Genomic DNA, 21360 nt, shown 5'->3' with positions numbered 1-21360 from the left:
CCTAGGATCAATCCTTGTAGCTACCACTATAACACTAAGAGTACATCCAACTACCTATACTAAGATCTTATGGTTTTAGCAAAGCAAGACTCTTGTGCCACCAAGTCGGGGGTATCTTAATCTATGAGAGACCTAGGATCAATCCTCGTAGTTGCCACTATAACACCAAGAGTGCATCCAACTACCTATACTAAGATCTTATGGTTTTAGCAAAGCGAGACTCTCGTGCCACCAAGGCGGAGGTGGGAAATTTGCTTCTCGAGCATCCACCACAACAGGCCAGTGTACTCAATGAGATTTGAACTACGGTCTCCCAGGCTTCGCCCAAGTAGACTTACCGTCAAACCACACATCATTGTACAATGCAGACATAGAGTTATAGATATGGAAAATATGTAAAAGGAGATAGTTTTGCAAATGCAAAGGTTATCTTTATTATAGTGGAAGTTACCATTATTAAAATTTGTTTTTATGGATGACTAGTTTCAATTGGGTGGATTTGTCAATATATTCATTGTACATCCATCATACATAGCTAATAACTACGCTTAATGGTCCAAACATTTCCATTACCTACCCAACTGTCTCGCACATCAATAAATGTTTTGTGTGCTCGCGGATATTTTGTGGAATTATTTAAGATTTTTTCAAAAAATAAAATATGAATGCTTAATAGTTAGATAACAATTTTTAAATAGGATTTCTTTTAATTAAAAATGATTTAGTCACCCAATGGGTTGATTTGAGATGATAATATAAATTGATGATAACACGCAGATGCATGTGGTTCAATTGAAATATGACTGACCATCTGGATTGTGTCCATACTGGCAGTGATCTTGGAATGAATTTTTGACTCTCAAAAACTAATTTATTAAAATCTAATATAAAATAATGATCACAACGTCCATAGGCCCGACACAGAAGAATTACGAAGGAATCGAGCGAGTTACCTGAGGTGAAGTCAGTAGTGCAAAAAATCCGGTGGCAGCAGCGAAATCATGAAATCAATATTGCAAACAATTTGATTTCGACTGCACACTATCAAGGAAGATAGCAAGTACGACATACAATCAAGAAAGGTATTGTGCTGCAAAGTACATATAATGATGCTAAAATAAGAATTTAATTAAATTATCTAATTAAAATTGAAAATAAAAATAATAATAATAAATTTTTTAATATTTAGATTAGAAAAATTATTTCAATTCTTAGTCACTTAAGATTTAATGTCACAATCAAACTTTTTTTAAAGAGGTTATTACCTTACTGCAACCATGAACAAGATGGCTGCAGAGCAGCAAGTCCCTGCCGAGCCAGTGAACTTTACCAATGGAATTTAGCAAACTAGTATCTACTATCTCAGCCACAATGTTTAGAGTGTTCAAAATTCTACAGCTGAGAATGAGCCTTTTCCTTTTCTTACCGAATGTTAAAACAGACTTCCATAATTCAATTACCAAACTCAGCCTTTTCCTTCTTATCGAATGCTAAAACAGGCTACGTATGACCAAGTCGGGTCATGTTGATCACAAAATATGGGGTCATGTTGATCATGACATATGGCATTTGCAGCTTCCAGATCACGAAATATTGGATTTGCAGCAAGTCGCTCAGCGAGCGTCTCCACTAACAAGTGCCTGAAACACATTCTGTTCAAGATGGCCATTATGGTCTTCATGGACACTCGCAAAGATCTGATCGTAGAGCAACTCAACTGTTTCATTGGCTTCTAAAGACCGCAGGTCTGATTTGCTAACTTTACCATCTTTATTCACATCCAACTGCTGGAACATAAGAATTTTCAAGTTTTTCATCTGCCAGAAACTTTCTCAATTGTAAGCAATTGAAGACCTTAATATCTTGGATAACAATGGGCTTTAAAGCCAGAGAATCAGCCAGATCTTGCAAGATACCCTGGAGTAACTGAGCAAACTGACCCTGCGCTAATTCTTTGGTCCCTTCTACCCCATGCTTCTTTAAAATGTTTATCAGAAGAGCATCACCTTCGGGGGTAACTGTGAAGGGAGGAACAACCATCTCGACTCCCATTTGAACAAGGGAAGACCACAATTCATTTCTGCTAAGCTTGCCACTGTCATCTGTATCAAATAAGAGATGATGTGTTGATTTAGATTCAGCAAATAACATAGCGGACTATTCTTCACAAGTTAGAAATAATGACGAATAAAAAAAATAATGCTAAGACTTAATTATTTTAGATGTGAACAATGATGAAGTATTATAATTTAGTGGCTAACCCACAGAACCATATTGCACACCAGTTCTTGCATCCAGCCACCGAACTATATTGCACGACACTTCTTGAATCCAGCCACATCACGCAAGGCCAAAGATGCCACGTCACAAAAGAAGGTCCCACCGTCCTGTGCTAGTGCCACGTATCGCTCATGCTGAACGACAACCTGCATGCATACCAAATGGTATATGCTTCTGAGCTGAGATTTGTCAACTTGTAAAGGATTTCGTGGCACTGAACTCTGTAGTTACCCCGTTGAAGAAGAGAGGCTTGATACCCGCATACGACGCTTTGAGTCAGTTCTAAAGTAAATCAAGAAGCTAAACTCGATCTATCTTTTCGGCTTAGCTGAACTCCTCGCCTGGGTGACTCAAGGATATTCTGATTCAAGCTCTGAACCAAAGCTAATTCTTTTCTCTACTGTACCCTCATCGACATCTCCTTACGCTAATTCAATAGCAGCTGGGTCTTGAACAAGAACAAGAGTTGAAACACATTCAAGCTCAAAGCTACTAGTTCTGAGCAGACTAAGAAGAATAAGAAGCCCATGGAGCAGTAGCAACTACGACTTCTTGCTTCTGCAATACTGGTTTCTACATTTCACCATAGGAAAAAGTGCTCTGCAATTGATCAGGTGGGTTATCAATTCCCCTTTTTTCCTTTTTTATGCCACCTTTTGAGTTCATAATTACAAAGAAATTTTCAAATTGTTCAGAAAAGAGAAAATAATATGATAAATTCAAATTGTTCAGAAAAGAGAAAATAATATGATAAATTCAAGCGAAATTTTCAAATTGTTCAGAAAAGAGAAAATAATATGATAAATTCAAGCTATTCTATCTTTCAGAAATGCCAGCACTAGGCGGCTTGATTTTCCATTTGTTCATGGAACAGTGCTTCATCCAGGTTAGTTACCAGGACCATCGCACACCAGCATCTGGTGTGAGTTCAAGATAACATAAGCCCTCTTTGCTTTTGCAGCCTGAATGACCAGGTGGACTTGTTCTTCTCGCAGACGACTTTGACAGGCATAAGCTGCTCGACTTTGACAGGCATAAGCGGCTCGGTTCCTACAGACGACCTTCACAGGCATTGACTCTAGGGATCCAGGTCCGGCAGGGGGCAACCAGTTTGGCCTGGCATAGTCTACAAAAATCGATTATCAGCAATAAGGTTTAAACCCAACTTTGGAGATCCCAGCGCCACATAACTGTTACAAAGATCCAAATGGTAGTTTGAGAAAGATCCAGACGTCGAAAAGGAAAGCTTCGAAAGGAATCATATTAAACTTCCCATGTATGCAATGAAACAAAACTAGCATTTAATGTGCTCAGCTAATAGCTAGCATCAATCTAGCTAGTATTTATAGTTTGAAAATACAAAAACAAATACTACTTATAACATATGCTTTCCCTCTTCAGCCTTGGGAAGAGGCCAAATAAGAAGGAAAATATATCGGTATTGAAAAACTTTCGATCGCGAATCAGTCTATGTCTAGAAATTTTGGTTATATCGTAATAGTGAATTCCACAAACAGGTAAACTAATGTTAATATCGACATAACCGATTACTATAATCCCTGGACTAATAATAAGAAATTACATTTCATAAAAAATTATAAATATAATAACAATGTTTTAAAAATTTTGAACACGGTGAGATTTAATACCACGTAGAGAACGGGTGGGTATGGTTATACATTCTCCCTCGAAGTTGCAAACGAGAGGAACAAAGGTGCTAGTGACAATATTAAATATGCTTTTGACCTATTTGATGGCATTATATGGTAGGGGTAAAGGTGAGTATTGGAGGGATCTAAACAATATTATATAAACATTAAATTTTATCGGATTTCTTTAGAGTGGCTTTAAATCTTATCATTTTAAGAACATCAAGAATTGGAATGGTTTTTAAATTTTTTATGATGTGTATTTAGTATTTTTTTAATATTTTATGATATGTATTTAGTACGTTAAATGTATGGTTAAGAAAGTAAGCACTTTGTTTAACCTATTAAATTTGGATTTTGGTTCAATATTCATATAGATAACTATAAGGTAGGGAGTACTTATGAAGTTTTTTAATAATTACCAAGTACAGTTTTATAAGGAAAATAAAAAAGATTATTGAATTTTAATCTATTCTTTATGCCTAATTATATTTAGATTTTGAAGTTAACATTTAAAAAGAGAAAATATATTAAAATTATCAATATTTTTTTATTAATTAAAACAATTTAGATTTATTAATCAGTTTACTCAATACATTATATTTATTCATTTGATAACACGCAGATGCATGTGGTTCAATTGAAATATGATTGACCATCTGGATTGTGTCTATACTGGCAGTGATCTTGGAATGAATTTGTGACTCTTAAAAACTAATTTATTAAAATCTGATATAAAATAATGATCACAACATCCACAGGCCCGACGCAGAAGAATTACGAAGGAATCGAGCAAGTTACCCGAGGTGAAGTCAGTAGTGCAAACGATCTGGTGGCAATAGTGAAATCATGAAATCAATATTGCAAACGATCTGATTTCGACTACACACAATCAAGAAAGATAGCAAGTACGACATACAATCAAGAAAGGTATTGTGCTACAAAGTACATATAATGATGCTAAAATAAGAATTTAGGTAAATTATCTAATTAAAAATGAGGAAAAAAAATTAAAAAAAATTAATAATAATAATAATTTTTTTTTAATATTTAGATTGGAAAAATTATTTAATTTTTAATCAGTTAAGATTAAATATCACAATCAAACTTTTTTTAAATAAGTTATTACCTTACTGCAACAATGAATAATAAGAAATTACATTTCATAAAAAATTATAAATATAATAACAATGTTTTAAAAATTTTGAACTCGGTGAGAATTAATACCACATAGAGAAGGGGTGGGTATGGTTATACATTCTCCCTCGAAGTGGCAAACGAGAGGAACAAAGGTGCTAGTGACAATATTAAATGTGGTTTTGACCTATTTGATGGCATTATATGGTAGGGGTAAAGGTGAGTATTGGAGGGATCTAAACAATATTATATAAACATTAAATTTTATCTGATTTCTTCAGAGTGGCTTTAAATCTTATCATTTTAAGAACATCAAGAATTGGAATGGCTTTTAAATTTTTAATGATGTGTATTTAGTATTTTTTTAATATTTTATGATATGTATTTAGTACGTTAAATGTATGGTTAAGAAAGTAAGCACTTTTTTGCATATTAAATTTGGATTTTGGTTCAGGATTCATATAGATAAGTATAAGGTATGGAGTTCTTAGGAAGTTCTTTAATAATTACCAGTTACAGTTTTATAAAGAAAATAAAAAAATTATTGAATTTTAATCTATTCTTCATGCATAATAAAAAAATTATTGAATTTTAATCTATTCTTTATAAAGAAAATAAAAAAATTATTGAATTTTAATCTATTCTTTATGCATAATAAAAAAATTATTGAATTTTAATCTATTCTTTATGCATATTATATTTAGATTTAGATTTAGATTTTGAAGTTAACATTTAAAAAGGAAAATACATTAATATTATTAATATTTTTTTATTAATTAAAACAATTTAGATTTATTAATCAATTTACGCAATGCATTATATTTATTTATTTAATAATGAATTAAAATTTGAAATGTTTTATCAAAACATAAACACATTGCTACGAGAAAAAAGAGGATATATACTATAGTTGTGATACATATAGGGATGTCTATGGGGTGTAAAGAAGACAGTGATAGGGTGTTGTGTTAAAGCACTCTATGGTGTAAAGGTCATCAATTTGAAACTTTGTGAAAAAAAATTCAGACATGCTAAGGGTTGGTGCGGCCAAGGCTAGGTCCAATCCCCGGGTGATTTTGATGACTTAGATGTCCCTGGGTCGTGGTTACTCAAGCAATAGGTTGGGCATGCCAATCATCTCATGACTCACATACCTAGTAAAAAAATAAAATAAAAAAATATAGGTGGAATACTATATAAGTAATTAATATTTTTTTTCTTTGGATAATTTGTTGCCATATCAGTAGGTGTATTTATGATGTCAAAATCATGTAGGGTTTGCAACTCATTGGAGAAATAACTCGAAATTTGCAGTTGCTAGTGAATTTAGACTGAAAACAATAGACAGAAATTTCTTCTACTCAATCTACAGAAAAGAAAACATACAATAGAAACACATGCAATAACATGCAACCATTCAATCACAATGAACACAATATTTCTACTGGGGAAGCTAATTGGGAAAAACCCCTCGTCTATTTTGTGTTAAATCATATGAGAATATGGATCTATTACAATGACAACTTCAATCTTTGAAGCTACACCTACACTACAATATTGATCTCCTGCTCTGACCAACACTTAGCCAAAATAGGCATCAACCATCCTCTGATTTTCTTGCGCAATCCTTGAGGAAATTAGCTCCTAAAAGATAAGGAAATTCCCTATTTCCTTGCGCAAATCCTAGAGGAATTGATCACCTGCTCCAATGCAAAACCTAAACACTCAACTAGTATACAATTGTTAATTACAATGTGCCTTTTCCTCCAAATCAGCTAGGCAATTCAAATTGCATGCATGATTGGGGCTATTATTAGTAAATTGATTAGTTAACTTAGAGATAAGTGAGTTAACAACAATTACTACTACTCAATTGAACTCCTACTGACTCTATTCATGACTAGAGCTCAAATAACTGAGTTTAATGAACAATAACTCCACTAGATTACTAGATCTTAGCAATCAACTCATGCACAACTCTACTTCTTGTCCACAAACTCGAATTAACTCACTTAACTAAGTGACTTGGCCATTTCAATCCTGCTCATTGCAACTCAAGTCATCTTATTGATGTGGAAATTCAAATTTCTCCATTTGACTAAGGCACAAGTCAAATGAAGCCTTTTCTTGCTACAATTTGACACTCCCTCTTAGCAAGAAAAGGGTTCTTTACCACTCCAATCTTGCTCCTATGGAACTCAAACTTTCCTCTTTACAAATCCATTGTCAAAATGTTTGCATCCTGCTCCTCTATAGGAATGAACTGTAACATGATGATCCTCCTATGCACACAATGATGATACCTGATGTCTATATGCTTGGACCTATCATGAAACACTGGATTTCTAGATGGTTGGATACAACTTTGGTTGTTAGAGTGGATCAATGTAGGCTCCATTCCCTAACTAAAGAAACCAACTAGTATCTTCCTCATCGAAATAGCCTCGCATTTGCTTGACTATCAAACATATACTCAACCTTTGTTGAGCCAAGTGCTACAAATATTTATTTCCTATTGTACCAAGAAACTGTTGCTAACCCAACATTGAAGATAACTCTCAATGTGCTCTTCCTATCTGATGGACTCCCTGCCTAATCTGCATCTGTGAAGCCTTGGAGCTTCACTCCATCTATCTGCTTGTACCATAAACCAAAATATAATGTGCCTTTGAGGTATTTGAGAACATGTTTTGTTGCTTTCTAGTGAAGCTTGATAGGCTCTACCATAAATTGACTAAGTTGATTAACTGCAAAACAAATATTGGGCCTTATGTTCACCAAGTACATCAAGGACCCCACCAAATGTATGTAGATAATTCCATCTACTGCCTCTCTTATAGAAGCATCCTCTTTCCTCCAATTAGTAGTTAGAGGAGTGTCCATGGGCTTATAATCCTGCATATGGAATCTGTGAAGGATCTCATAGGTGTACTTCCCCTTTCCAACAAATAACTCTTCATCTCCCTGCCACACCTCCAACATAAGGAAGTAGTGCATCAAACCCATATCCTTCATCTCAAACTCTCTTACAAGGTCCTCCTTGCGAGACTAGATCAACCTCTCATCTCATGTAAGTATTAAATCATTTATATACAAGACTAAGATGACCAGATTTCCATCTACCAAAATATAGTAGAGATTGGCATTTTCTTCACCCTTAGTGAAGCCCAATCCACTGAGATAGGAATCTATGCGAGTGTACCAAGGATGAGGTGCCTTCTTGAGACCATAAAGGGCTTGATCCGGGTGGATATTGGTGGCCACCCACCTATCCCACCTAGACCTCCAGTCTGTTTCATTTGTTTCTTCGTTTATTTCAGCATTTAGTATTTTTAGCAGTTTTTCAGGTCCTGAACTTCTGGAGTAGTTTTGACCCCCTAATGGCGTTTTTTTAGGTATGTTTCAGGCCCATAGCCAAAGGTAAGGGCCTACTGAAAATCTTGTAGTACTCACAAAGACCTTTCCAACAAGGTATCGTACGCGCCAAAAAAAGATAATATGACCAAGTTATGACCCCAGGATGTTCGCTGCCCAACTAACCCCAGTAGGGCCCACAAACTCTTGGTGTTACATCTCCTGGGGTTAGGGTTTTGGTTTTTTAGGGTTCTCTCATGTTTTTCAATAATAAATAGGCCCTTGAGCCTCATTGTAACACAATTCAGAGACATGTAGCTGCCACATCTCTTCTCAGAGATAAGTTACCATCACCCGAGCTAGTGTTATTTCCATTATGTTTGTAAGCATATTTCAATATTTGATAGTAATGAAATGAAGTGTTATTTCTGCTGCATCTTTGTATTTATGATTATATTTGTAATTTGTTGCATTCTTGTTTGAATTCAGATCAGTGGTATCATAGTGGTTGGCTCTTTCTCTGTTTTTCTTTGCGTGTCCCCAACGAGGTTAGGATATAAGGAGTTAGGGCTTTAACTGGTCGAACCTTTACAAGACGAGCCTTGAAAATCCTGATGGTCTCCCATGGGGGAAGAAAGGAAATATGAGGGGGTAGGAGATCCTTTCAAAATATTGCTCAAAGATGTTAGAAAATTATATATTACGGAGCAATGGAACACATAAAATATTGGAGAAATATAAACACAAAACACATAAGACAAGAGAGACTCAGATATACGTGGTTCACCCAGTTTGGGCTACGTCCACCCCAAACAGCCAGTCCTTCCTTTCTATTATCTAGCAAAATGAAGAGATACAACCTACATCAGATCCGCTATAATATCCTCTGTTTTCTCTCACAGTCTCGCCTCTCTGTTTCTCGCTTAGAGAATATACATCTATTTCACAGCCTCAAATACAATGCCCTCATACAAAGAGAGGGGGTTGCCTTCTAGGGCAAAAAACCCTAAACTAAACATAAGTTCTACCGTCAAATCATCTGCCTAATGAACGGCCCAGATTGACTAGAAACTACTATACTTTTACAAGGCAATTTTACATCTAATTTTGGCTTCAGGGGCACTGGCCCCCCCCCCTAGCCGAGGGGGATTGGCCCCCCTGGACTCCCGCAGGGGGGAAAAGTCCCCCCCGCACCCCCCCCGCCCCCCCCCCCCCCCCCGTGGAGGGCTGTACCAACTTCCTAGGGTATACATCCGACTGAAACAAAGACCTCTGAACAATCATGCTCCACACACAACAATCTCCCACTTGGAGAATGATTGTAGCAACTCCACCGCTACTTCATTTGCTGGACAATGACTCCTCTTTGGACCTGGCTGTTTCTCATCTTCATCATCATCCTTGAAGACCAATTGAAACTGAGCATCTTCTCAGTTTCTCCCTGGTTACAACTTTTGTTAGCATGTCTGCAGGATTCTAGCTAGTGTGTATCTTCTCCAGCTTCAACTCTCCATCTTCCAACACTAATCGTATGAAATGTTACTTGAGTTGTATGTGTTTAGTCCTGGAATGAAATGCTGAGTTCTTTGCAAGATGAATGGCACTTTGGCTATCACTGTATAACGTGCCCATATCATGCTCCTTACCCAATTCACCCATAAACCTTTGTGACCAAATCATTTCTTTACTAGCCTCTGTAGCAGCAACATACTCTGCTTCTGTTGTTGAAAGCGCAACAACAATTTGGATTTTTGAAACCCAACTGGCAGTTGTTCCACCAATAGTAAATACATATTCTGTAGTGCTCCTCATGTTATCTCTATCACCTGCCATATCTGCATCAACATATCCCTGTAGAGAAATGTTTGAACCACCAAAGCATAATGCTTGATTTGTGGTACCTTTCAAATATCTGAGAATCCATTTCACTGCCATCCATTGTTCCTTTCCTGGATTGTTCATGTACCTGCTTACAACTCCCACTGCATGTGCAATATCAGGCCTTGTGCAGACCATTGCATACATTAAGCTTCCAACAGCTGATGCATATGGAACTTTAGACATATAATCCATGTCTTCTTGGGTCTTTGGGCACATTTCCTTACTAAGTTTGAAATGGCTAGCAAAAGGTGTACTAACTGGTTTTGCATTGTGCATATTAAATATTTTCAACACCTTTTGTATGTACTCATTCTGAGACAATGTTAATTTGCGATTTTTCCTGTCTCTAGTGATTCTCATACCAAGGATTTGTTTTGCAGCTCCCAAATCCTTCATTGCAAATGAATTTGCCAATTTTCTTTTGAGCACATTTATTTCCTGCATGTTAGACCCTGCAACAAGCATGTCATCTACATATAATAACAATATAATATAGTTGCCATCATTTTTCTTTTTCAGATAAACACAATGATTAGAGTGACATCTAGTATAACCTTGTTCAAACATAAACTTGTCAAATTTTAGATACCACTACCTTGGAGCCTGTTTTAAGCCATACAAGCTCTTCTTCAACCTGCACACTAGTTTCTCCTTCCCTTTCACCTCATATCCTTGTGGCTGTTGCATATATATCTCTTCCTCCAAATCCCCATGGAGAAAGGTTGTCTTTACATCTAACTGCTCAAGATGCAAATATTCAGCTGCTACTAGACTTAAAATAGATCTAATTGAAGTCATTTTAACAATAGGAGGAAATATTTCATCAAAATCAATACCTTTCTTCTGTGCCACAAGTCTAGCTTCGTACCTCTGTTTTCCTCCATCTTCTTCCTTCAGCCTGTAAACCCATTTATTCTTCAATTTAGTTTTTCCTGCAGGCAACCTGACTGAGTCCCAAGTCTGGTTATGCATTAAGGATTCCATCTCTTCTTCCATGGCTGCCTCCCACTTCTTCCTGCTTTCAACCTGCATTGCTTCTTCATAACATTCGGGTTCACCAGAATCAGTCAACAATAAATAATATAATTAAGGAGAGTATCGTTCAGGGGGTCTACTTATCTTGGTAGATCTTCTAACACCACTTTCAGGTGTTTGGGGTGCCTGTTACTATTGTGGTGGTTTTTGTTGTTGTGGTTGTTGATTATTATTATTTTCAGGCACCTTTACTTTTTCAGTGACTTCGTCAAGAACTACATATTCCTTGTTTTCTTTTGCTTGCTTCTTTTCCTGCAACTGATTCTTATACAAGACCTTTTCATTGAATATTACATCTCTGATCCTAATGATTTTGTGATTTTCGTAATCATATAAGCGATAACCAAAATCATTAACACCATATCCAATAAAGGTACATTTCTTTGACATTGCCTCAAGCTTTGTTCTATTTTCTTTATCAATATGGACAAAGGCCTCACAACCAAAAGGCTTTAAAAAGGAGTAGTTTACCTTTTTACCTGTCCATGCTTCCTCTGGAACACCACCATCCAAGGAACTTGAAGGCCCTCTGTTTATTAGATAAATAGCAGTATCTACAGCATCTGCCCAAAACTGTAAAGGCAATCCTGCATGCAATCTCATGCACCTTGCACACTCCATGATTGTTCTGTTCATCCTTTCTGACACACCATTTTCTTGTGGTGTTCTTGGAACTGTTTTCTCTCTACGAATTCCATGCTCTGAACAGTACCTATCAAACTCTTTGTTGCAATATTCACCTCCATTGTTTGATCTAAGACACTTCAATTTCTTTCCAGTCTCAATCTCAACTAAAGCTTTCCATTTTTTGAAAGTAGCAAATACATTAGATTTATTCTTAATACAATAAATCCATTTTTTTCTAGTTGAATCATCAATAAAGGTAACATAATGATGAGAGCCACTGAGAGATGATACCTGAGCAGGTCCCCATACATCTATATGCACAAGCTCTAATTTTTCGCTCTTCTTTGCTTTTCCAACTCTGAGAAATCTGCCTCTCTTCTGTTTTCCATAAATGCAATTCTCACAGAAGTCCAAATCAACATTCTTCAAACCCGGCAACAAATTCCTTGAGTGAAGAATCTTCATCCCCTTTTCACTCATGTGTCCAAGCCTATGATGACATAATGCTTCATCTGCTCCTTTGGAAGTTAAAGCATTAACATAGATAGAAATACCATTGCATAAATACAATGTACCAACCTTTTCGCCTTTTGCTATTACCAGGGCTCCTTTGGTGACCTTCCAAGCTTTATCTGTGAAATTTGTCACACAACCTTCACTGCCTAACTGCCCTGTTTAAATCATATTTTTCTTCAGATCTGGAACATGCCTTACCTCCTTTAGTAGCCATTGGTTTCCATTCTATTTTTTTACAAGAACCTTACCCATTCCAACAATTTTACATGGTTTATCATCACCCAAATGAACTTGTCCAAAATCTCCTTGAACATAGTCATGAAAGTATTTCTTATCAGGTGTGGCATGGAATGAGGCCCCTGAATCTACCACCCAGGAATCAGTAATATTTTCGAAAGAAAGAACCAAAGCATCTTGTAACACCTCACCTGTCACATTTGCTTCATGATTGTTTTCTTGATGTGCATCTCCTTCTTTTCCCTTCCGAGATCTGCAATCTTTCTTTAGGTGTTCTTTCTTTCCGCATTTCCAGCACACTATCCCCAATCTGGACTTGGATCTGCCTTTCCTTGATTTACTGCAATATCCTGAGCTCTTTCCTCTTTCCATTTTTCTTCCCCTAGACTCTGCACTCAAAGCATTACCCGATGTCTCACAGGAGCTTTTTTGTCGCATTTCCTCGCTAAGGATAGCACCGAAAACATCATCAAACTTTAAAGTACTAGATCCAGAAACAGAGTTACTAATGGCCATTACTAAACCATTCCAACTTTTTGGCAATGAGCACAAGAATAACAGAGCTCTAACTTCATCTTCAAAGTTTACCCCTACAGAAATTAACTGACTTGTATCTGTATTAAAATCATTTAAATGATTTGCAATAGATCCACCTTCCGACATCTTCATATTAAATAACCGTTTCATAAGAAATACCTTGTTTGAGGCCGAGGGTTTTTCATATAGTTTCGACAATGCCTGAATCAAACCCTCTGTCGTTGTTTCATTAGAAATGTTGAAGGTGACTGACACAACGAGGCACAACCGTATTGTTCCGAGTGCCTTTCTATCGAGAAGGTTCCATTCTTCATCTTTCATAGCCGTCAGCTTCTTTGTTTTTCCGCTCAATGGTAGGTACAGATCTTTCTGATACAAATAATCTTCCATTTGCATCTTCCATAATGAGAATTTTTGGCCGTTAAATTTCTCGACCCTAAACTTACCATCTTTCGCCATTGCTCCCACTCGAATGAGGAACCCTTCTTTCCTGCGAGTTTATCAGCCAAATATACCTTCGGCTCTGATACCAGTTGTTAGAAAATTATATATTACGGAGCAATGGAACACATAAAATATTGCAGAAATATAAACACAAAACACATAAGACAAGAGAGACACAGATATACATGGTTCACCCAATTTGGGCTTCGTCCACCCCGAACAGCCAACCCTTCCTTTCTATTATCCAGCAAAATGAAGAGATACAACCTACAGTAGATCCACTGTAATATCCTCTGTTTTCTCTCACAGTCTCGCCTCTCTGTTTCTTGCTTAGAGAATACACATCTATTTCACAGCATCAAATACAATTCCCTCATACAAAGAGAGGGGGTTTCCTTCTAGGGAAAAAAACCCTAAACTAAACATAAGTTCTACCATCAGATCATCCGCCTAATGAATGGCCCAGATTGACTAGAAATTACTATACTTTTACAAGGCAAATTTACATCTATTTTTGGCTTCGGGGGCGCTGCCCCCGAGCCCCCACTGGCCCCCGGACCCCCCAGCCGGGGGGGATCGGGCCCCCTGGAACCCCGTGGGGGGGACAAGTCCCCTCCTCACCCCCCCACGTGGAGGGGTGTACCAACTTCCTGGGGTATACATCCGACTGAAACAAATACCTCTGAACAATCATGCTCCACACACAACAGAAGAATCCCTTGCGTAACAATGGAACACGACGATGGACAACTTTGCCCAGATCCTTCAACGGCTACCCAAGGGTGACGCATCTACTTCCAGTAGCTACTCTGGAAGCGCCACACCCTTTAAGGTACAAGTTAACTTTGACATTCCCATATTTGAGGGTCAGATAGATGCGACGCCGTAGATAAATGGTTAAATCTGCTAGAAGGATATTTTTTTGTTCATGATTTTTCCAGCTGGGAAAAGATTACTTTTGTTCTTCTCAAAGTCACCCCCCACGTCAAGGACTGGTGGGAAACCTACTGTGAGCAGAAGGATGAAATTACGCCCTCACTATTTTCACCTACACCCACTTGGGATTCGTTCCAAGACGCCATCAAGGAGCAATACTACCTATCGGGGGCTATGAGGATAAATACATAAAGTGGACCACACTGTGATAGGGAAGGGACCAAGACGTGCCGGAGTTTACCATTTTTTTCATACTCTTTGCATGAACTTGGGTATCAAGGATTTTGAGAAACATTTGGTACTCAAGTACTGCAGCTACCTACACTGGTACATCCAGGATGATATGGAGTTCCAGGATATCTCCTCACATGGCACAGCATACCGATATGTTGTCAAGATTGAGCAAAAGCTTAAACTAAAAAAGAAATACTTTGGATCTGTGAATCTGAAGCAAGGGAAACGCACCCCCAAACTGTAGAGAAAAGGGAAAAGCCAAGGCGAGATGACCTAGGATAACCCATCGAAGCCGTAAGCAAATAACAACACCACGAAGATAAAGAAGGACACGGGAAAGTGTTGTGAGTTCCATAAGAGCTCCACTCATAAGACAAGTGAGTGTCAGGCCAAGTAGTCACTGGTGACTGAGTTGAAGGCTTCTGAGTCTGACGCATGTTTCGACTCTGAGTTCGAACCCGACAAGGGGAATGACAAAAGGAACTAGATCATTGACGCAGAGCCCAGTGCCACTATGGCCACCACCAAGATCCAGAAGAGGGGGAGTGCCTATTCCACTCACAAATGTGGGTGAAGATTTCTCTGATGTAATTCATTGTCGATAGTAGGAGCCAAAAGAACCTCATTTCAGTAGAGGTCCTGAAGCAGTTGGGCCTACCAACTACATCACAGCCATAATCGTACACCATCGGGTGGCTTCACCAAGGAAGAGATCTTCCCATTAGCCAAAAGTGTCACCTTCCCTACAACATCAAGCCTTTCACGGATGAGGTATTATGTGATGTTTCTCCTCTTGATGTTTGTGATGTATTATTAGGACAACCATACTTATGGAAGTGACAAGTTGTATATGAGTCTAGACCTTGCTCTGTTATTATTTCTTTGGGTACTAGGTTATATAGGATACCGAAGGTAGCCCCACCTACCGTCGACTCTTTGATCTCTGCTAGGCAATGCAGTAAGGTCATCTCCCAGCCTCGAAAACCTTTTTCTTTCTGATTCGCTCTCAAAGTAAGGGGAAGGTCATAGCCACATCCATGGCCCCCATGAAGGGTTCCTCCAAGCAACAAAAGCAAGTGGATAAGGTCGTGGAAGAATACAGGGACATCTTCTCCTCACCCACAAGGGTACCCTTGCATTGTCAGGTCAAGCATTCAATCGATCTGACTCCCGGAGCACCTCTACCCAATGGGTTGATATATAACCACTCCATTCTGGAAAATGAAGAGATCAAGCAGGAAATCCAGGTGTTGCTGCAAAAAGGGAACATTTGACCAAGTTCCTCGCCTTGTGGGAGCCTGATTGTACTTGTACAAAAGAGGGATGGAACCTAGAGGCTTTGCATTGATTATCGGGCACTAAACAAGATCATTGTCAAGAACAGGTATCGAATCCCACAAATTGATGGCCTACTGGACCAGATCAATGGGGCCAAGTATTTCAGCAAGATCGATCTGAAGTCTGGTTATCACCAGGTTCCAATAGAGCCCACGGATATATGGATGACCGCCTTTAAATCCAATGAAGTGTAGAAAATCATGTAGGTTCAAAAGCTCATGCAATATACTAAAGCACGGGACAAGAATCTACTTCTTCTTTCAACCGACGGAATCCAATAGATCGATGAAACCAATATGAACAAGAAGAAGATAAATCAATGGCACATAACACAAGATGTATCTCGGGAAAGCCACTGCTCAAAACCCCACTATTTGTATTTCATATATCAGAAATATGAGTGAAGATACAAATCTTTTTCTCACTAGAACAATTCCACACAAGTACGCTCAACTCTCTCAACTCACAAGCTATGTCTTGGCCAGTATTAGCCAATTTTGCATCTCTCCAAGCCCCTAATCTCGTGCATCATTACTAGGATGAATAGCCTATATTTAAATGGAATTCATGCTTCCAAAATTGCACAATCCAAACATAGGATCAATATTTGATGCATGCATGATAATTACACTCCAGTAAATAATACAACTGATATTACATTGTCCTTGCACTCTAGTCTCAACTTGGTCTTTCTCTGAACTAACATGCATGAGTTTCTCATGAGGGAATCTTCAGTTAACTGGAGTAGCACTAGTGGATGCACTAGTGCACCAACTGACTGTTAGTCCTTTATTAGTTCCTCAAACAGTTTGGAACTAATTTAACTAAACTTAACTCAGTAAATAGAGTGATCTAATTTCCAACTCAATTTAAACTCATATTGGACCACTAAAACTTATGGAGAACATATACATGACTTCAGAAAGACTTCCAACTAAAAATTCCTAAGCTAATTAAGTTATTTAAACTTAATTAACTATTTACAAGTTGCTATGAGAATAGAATTAGATTTTAATTATTAGTTTAATTTAAGGACAAATTAAATTGGAATTTCTTGTTTTCATTTCGCAACATTCCATCTCAACAAGAAAATGATTATCAGCTACCCCGATCCTGTCTCTGTGAAACTTGAATTTACATCTTGACAATGCCTTTGTCAAAATGTCAGCATCTTGCTCCTCTGTGGGAATGTACTCTAAAAAGATAATCTGCCTCAATACACAATCTTTGAGATGATGATATTAGATATCAATATGCTTGGACCGATCATGAAAAACTAAATTTTCAAATAGTTTTATACAACTCTAATTATCGCAGTAAATCACAGTTGCATCCATTTGTTGACCAAACAAACCAACCAGGAAAACTGAAGAGACCATAACTTTTGCAAAAATCGACCAATTTTGGCTCAGAAAGAGTCATTCCTAGATTATTTGGATGTTATAAACACAATGGAATAGGTTGCAGAGGCAGAAAGGCACTTTTGTATGTGATTTTTCTACGTTGAAGTTTAAGGAAGCCTAGGGCCACCAAGAGATGAGGTCAAGCCTAGATCAGCTAAAGTCCAATTGCAGAGCTTGGATAGTCATTTTTGGGGTTTTGGGGTCGTTTGGATTAGTAGGTTGTAAAGCCATTGGAGCAGTGCAGGTGCATGTAATCAGAGAATTGACCATTAATCCAAAGAGGGCCTATCCATTGAAGCAAGTCCAAGGAGATGTAGCCCAGGAGGGGTGAACTCCTTTACCAGCTTTGTGTTATAATTTGTTGTGTTTTACTTCTCTCCAATTTAATTGCTATATATGTGTTTAAAATAGCTAATTAACCTCATAAATTGCTCATAAAAGACACTCAACACTTGACACGTAATTCCTCACATTTTGGTTAATTTGAGACGATCCTAAACACATTTTTTTTTAATATTGATGAGGGAGCTTGCATAGCATTAATAAGTTTTCCCAACATCCAGATCAAATTGGTATCAGAGCAGGTTAGCTCATTTTAACCCTGAGATGGTTTGCCAAGATTAGCTAGAAAATTAGCTATTGGTTTTGTATTTGTGCAAGGAGAATTTAACTGTGTGCAAGTTTATGTGTGTAAGCTGAAGAAGGGAGATGGTCTGAGATGCTTCTTTGTTGAGAAACTTTTTGAATATTTGTGAAGCTTTTTGATGCATTACAAGTGTGATCGCAACTTCAACAAGTGGTGTTTCAAATCCATCTTCCTTAGCAATACTCTTTGATAAAGAGATGTTGAAAGAGCTTATCATCATGAGAGATATGGTGCAAGAGATGAATGAAGATAGGAAGAAGAACACTATACTTCAAGAGTAGCTGATGGCCATGAAGGAGGAGAAGCAAGAGCTTCTTGAAAAGATGCATGAGATGGAGATTTAACTCCATGATGCCAAGGAAACCCTAGCTAAGTATGTGCATGAAAATGAGGTATTCAATTCAAGTTTATCATCAATTTCCTCTCAAAATGAATTTTTTGGTGCTTTTGAAAGACGCACTAGAGGAATAGGGTCCAAATTATTGATGAATATGGGTTATCAAGGTAAAGGGTTAGGCAAACATGCTCAAGGCATAGTTGAGCCAATTGTTGCTGAGGAAAGGCCTAGGTATTTGAGTCTTGGTTATGGACAACATGATGGAGAATTCTCCAAAGCCAAGGAGGCAGATGAAGGTGTTCCAAGAAGGACTTTCATTACATGTCCATTACCTCAAGCTTGTGAAGTTTGTGTTCATGAGGAATGAAAAAGTTTTATACCCACTTTGCAAGAAGATTCTCATAAGCATGCAACTAGTGGAAATGGAAAACGAGAAGATGTTGAAATCTCTAAGGTCATTGAAACCATTGTTGGTATTCTAAAGAGAGCCACTACCTCATCAAATTCACCTCCTCAAGAAGGCGACAAAGGTGAATGTGCAAGGTATAAATTTGCCTTTAATCAAGTTTCTTTCGATTATGTTAAACATGGTAAATCTTCACATAAGATTTGGAGAAAAATTACATGTTCTTTTTGTGGTTTGAATAACCACACTGTTTTGAGGTGTTGGAAGAGGATGGCCATACACATGAAAATTTCAAAACAAAAGAGACAGAAAGCCAAAGGTCCATTGGATAATGGAAATCATGTTGAAAAGAAGATGCAATTATTTTTCACTCATTGCCACAAGCAGGGTCAACTTGTAGACAAGTGTTGGACTTTGCGTCCAACAAGTCATCCATGACATTTGAAGAAGGTGGAGAGAGATTTTGGCAAGAATGGAAAAGAGAATTCCATAATTGATGTGGGTCGGGATGATACACATGATGAAGTGCAACTGAAAGAAGCACCATTGAAATGCTTTGGAAAGATATGGCTAGCTTTCTTAACCAATTAAGGACTTGCATTTATTTTGATAATCGATGCAAATCTTCCCTTATTGAGGCATTTCCTTGTTATTTGGATGCATTTCTTTTCTCTTAAAAGTATGTTGCATATTGCATGAAGAAAGATGTTGGAAAAGTAGAGTTATGTTGACTCACTTAGATGCAACAAATATGGCAATTTTCAACTACAAATTTGCATGAACGTTGCATTCTTGAACTTGCATGTTTGCACCAGGAAGGTGTTTGAAAGTGGAGTATGTTGACTCACTTTATTGTAGAAAATTTGGTCATTTCAACTCTTTAAGTACTCGTACATACCAATGGGATTCTTGTACTTGTGATTGTACTTGTGAAAGAGTTGAGAATTTTTATACATGCATGAGAGTTTGTGTGTGTGAACAGTGGAATTTTTAATAGTTTCATTGTGCTTGAACATGCATGAGTGATTGACTTGTGTTGGTTGATTGCTCTGTTAACATGTATGTTGTCAACTTGAGAATGTTGATCATTTGCACATGCATGAGTGTCGTCTTGTGTGGTCGATTGATTTTTACATGTATGTTATATCGACTTGGAAGAGTTGATTTTGTCTCCAAATATCAAAGGGAGATGTGACAAATTGTTTCATGAGAATGTGGAATTATTGTTGTAAATCGTCAAGTTGTTATACATGGTTTTGCTTGACTTGAAAGTCAATTGTTTGAAGAATCATGTTTTGTCGACTTGTGTTTATTCGATGGTTTATACACCAATATGTAAGAGTACATGGTGATGTTCACATGATGTGACATTTTTTGCTTTGAAGAAGCAAAAGAAAGAGGTCATCAAGTTATATTCTTGCATGAGTGCTTTTCACGGTTAATGGTGTTTCTTGTGACAAGATGTCACAGGATTTTGGAGGCTCCACGCTTGAGCAAGAGGCTCATGATTAGCCTTCATTCTCAAATCATAACATGAGCAACATGTTAATAATGGAGGATGATGGAATCAAGAAGTGAAAGTGGACAAAAATGCTAAAAACAATTGCAGCCATTGTAGATCATTTGATGTGTTGACGCCAAGAAGCGAAAGAGATGGCAAATGCATCCTTCCATATGTGGAATTTGGAACCGTGGAGGTAAAATAATGGTCATTTATTTTCTTGTCATTATTGTATTGGAACTCATTGTTGTAGTTCACTCAGATGGATTAACTTGGAAAAGTGGTTTCCAAGGAGAAGCTTGCATCAAATGCATGTGTTGCAAAGGAGGAACATGATTCTCAGTGGGAAGACCATTAGTCCACTTTCAAAGCACCGAGGTATCACTTTGGTACAACAAGTTGTTTAATCAGCAAGCAGCCAATAAGTGTTGGATTGGGTCAACAACAAAAGGAGAACATTAGTTGAAGTACCAAGCCATTTGCAAGGCAAGGCAAGTCAGTGAACCCAAGTTCATGGAGATTTTTCCAAGTAGAAGCAATTGATAAAATTGGGAAGGATAATAGTATTTAGCTCTCATCAGATAACCAGCTTTTGTGGTTCCAAAAGCCTTTCAGTGGGAAGGAGTGATCGGAATCTGGATTAGGGGCAAAAATTTGCTCAAAAATAAAAGTGCTCAGAATCGCTCAAAAACTGAACAACCGTGTCCATCTTGGTGATAAAATCCCAACGCAACTCATTTCACTCAAAATGGAGCTCGTATGAGAAAGATAGACACTTCTATCCACTTTGTCAAACAGGCAAAATTTTGGATACAAGGCTGACTGGGATGCTAACTAGGCATCCTTACAACCCAGTTAGCAA

At 37.6% G+C, this 21360-nt stretch overlaps 1 pseudogene; it reads right to left on the bottom strand.

Annotated features, from left to right (window-relative positions):
- Positions 1 to 1480: 1480 nt before the first annotated feature.
- Positions 1481 to 2151, bottom strand: LOC149190366 (uncharacterized; annotated as a pseudogene).
- Between the last annotated feature and the right edge of the window lie 19209 nt (positions 2152 to 21360).

This window comes from Pinus tabuliformis, chromosome 3_1, assembly GCF_031772625.1.
Source record: "Pinus tabuliformis cultivar Carrire ecotype Pingquan chromosome 3_1, CPIR1, whole genome shotgun sequence".
Taxonomy (NCBI): Eukaryota; Viridiplantae; Streptophyta; class Pinopsida; order Pinales; family Pinaceae; genus Pinus; species Pinus tabuliformis.
Note: the sequence above shows the minus strand (reverse complement) of the source record. Positions and strands in the feature narration are given on the sequence as shown.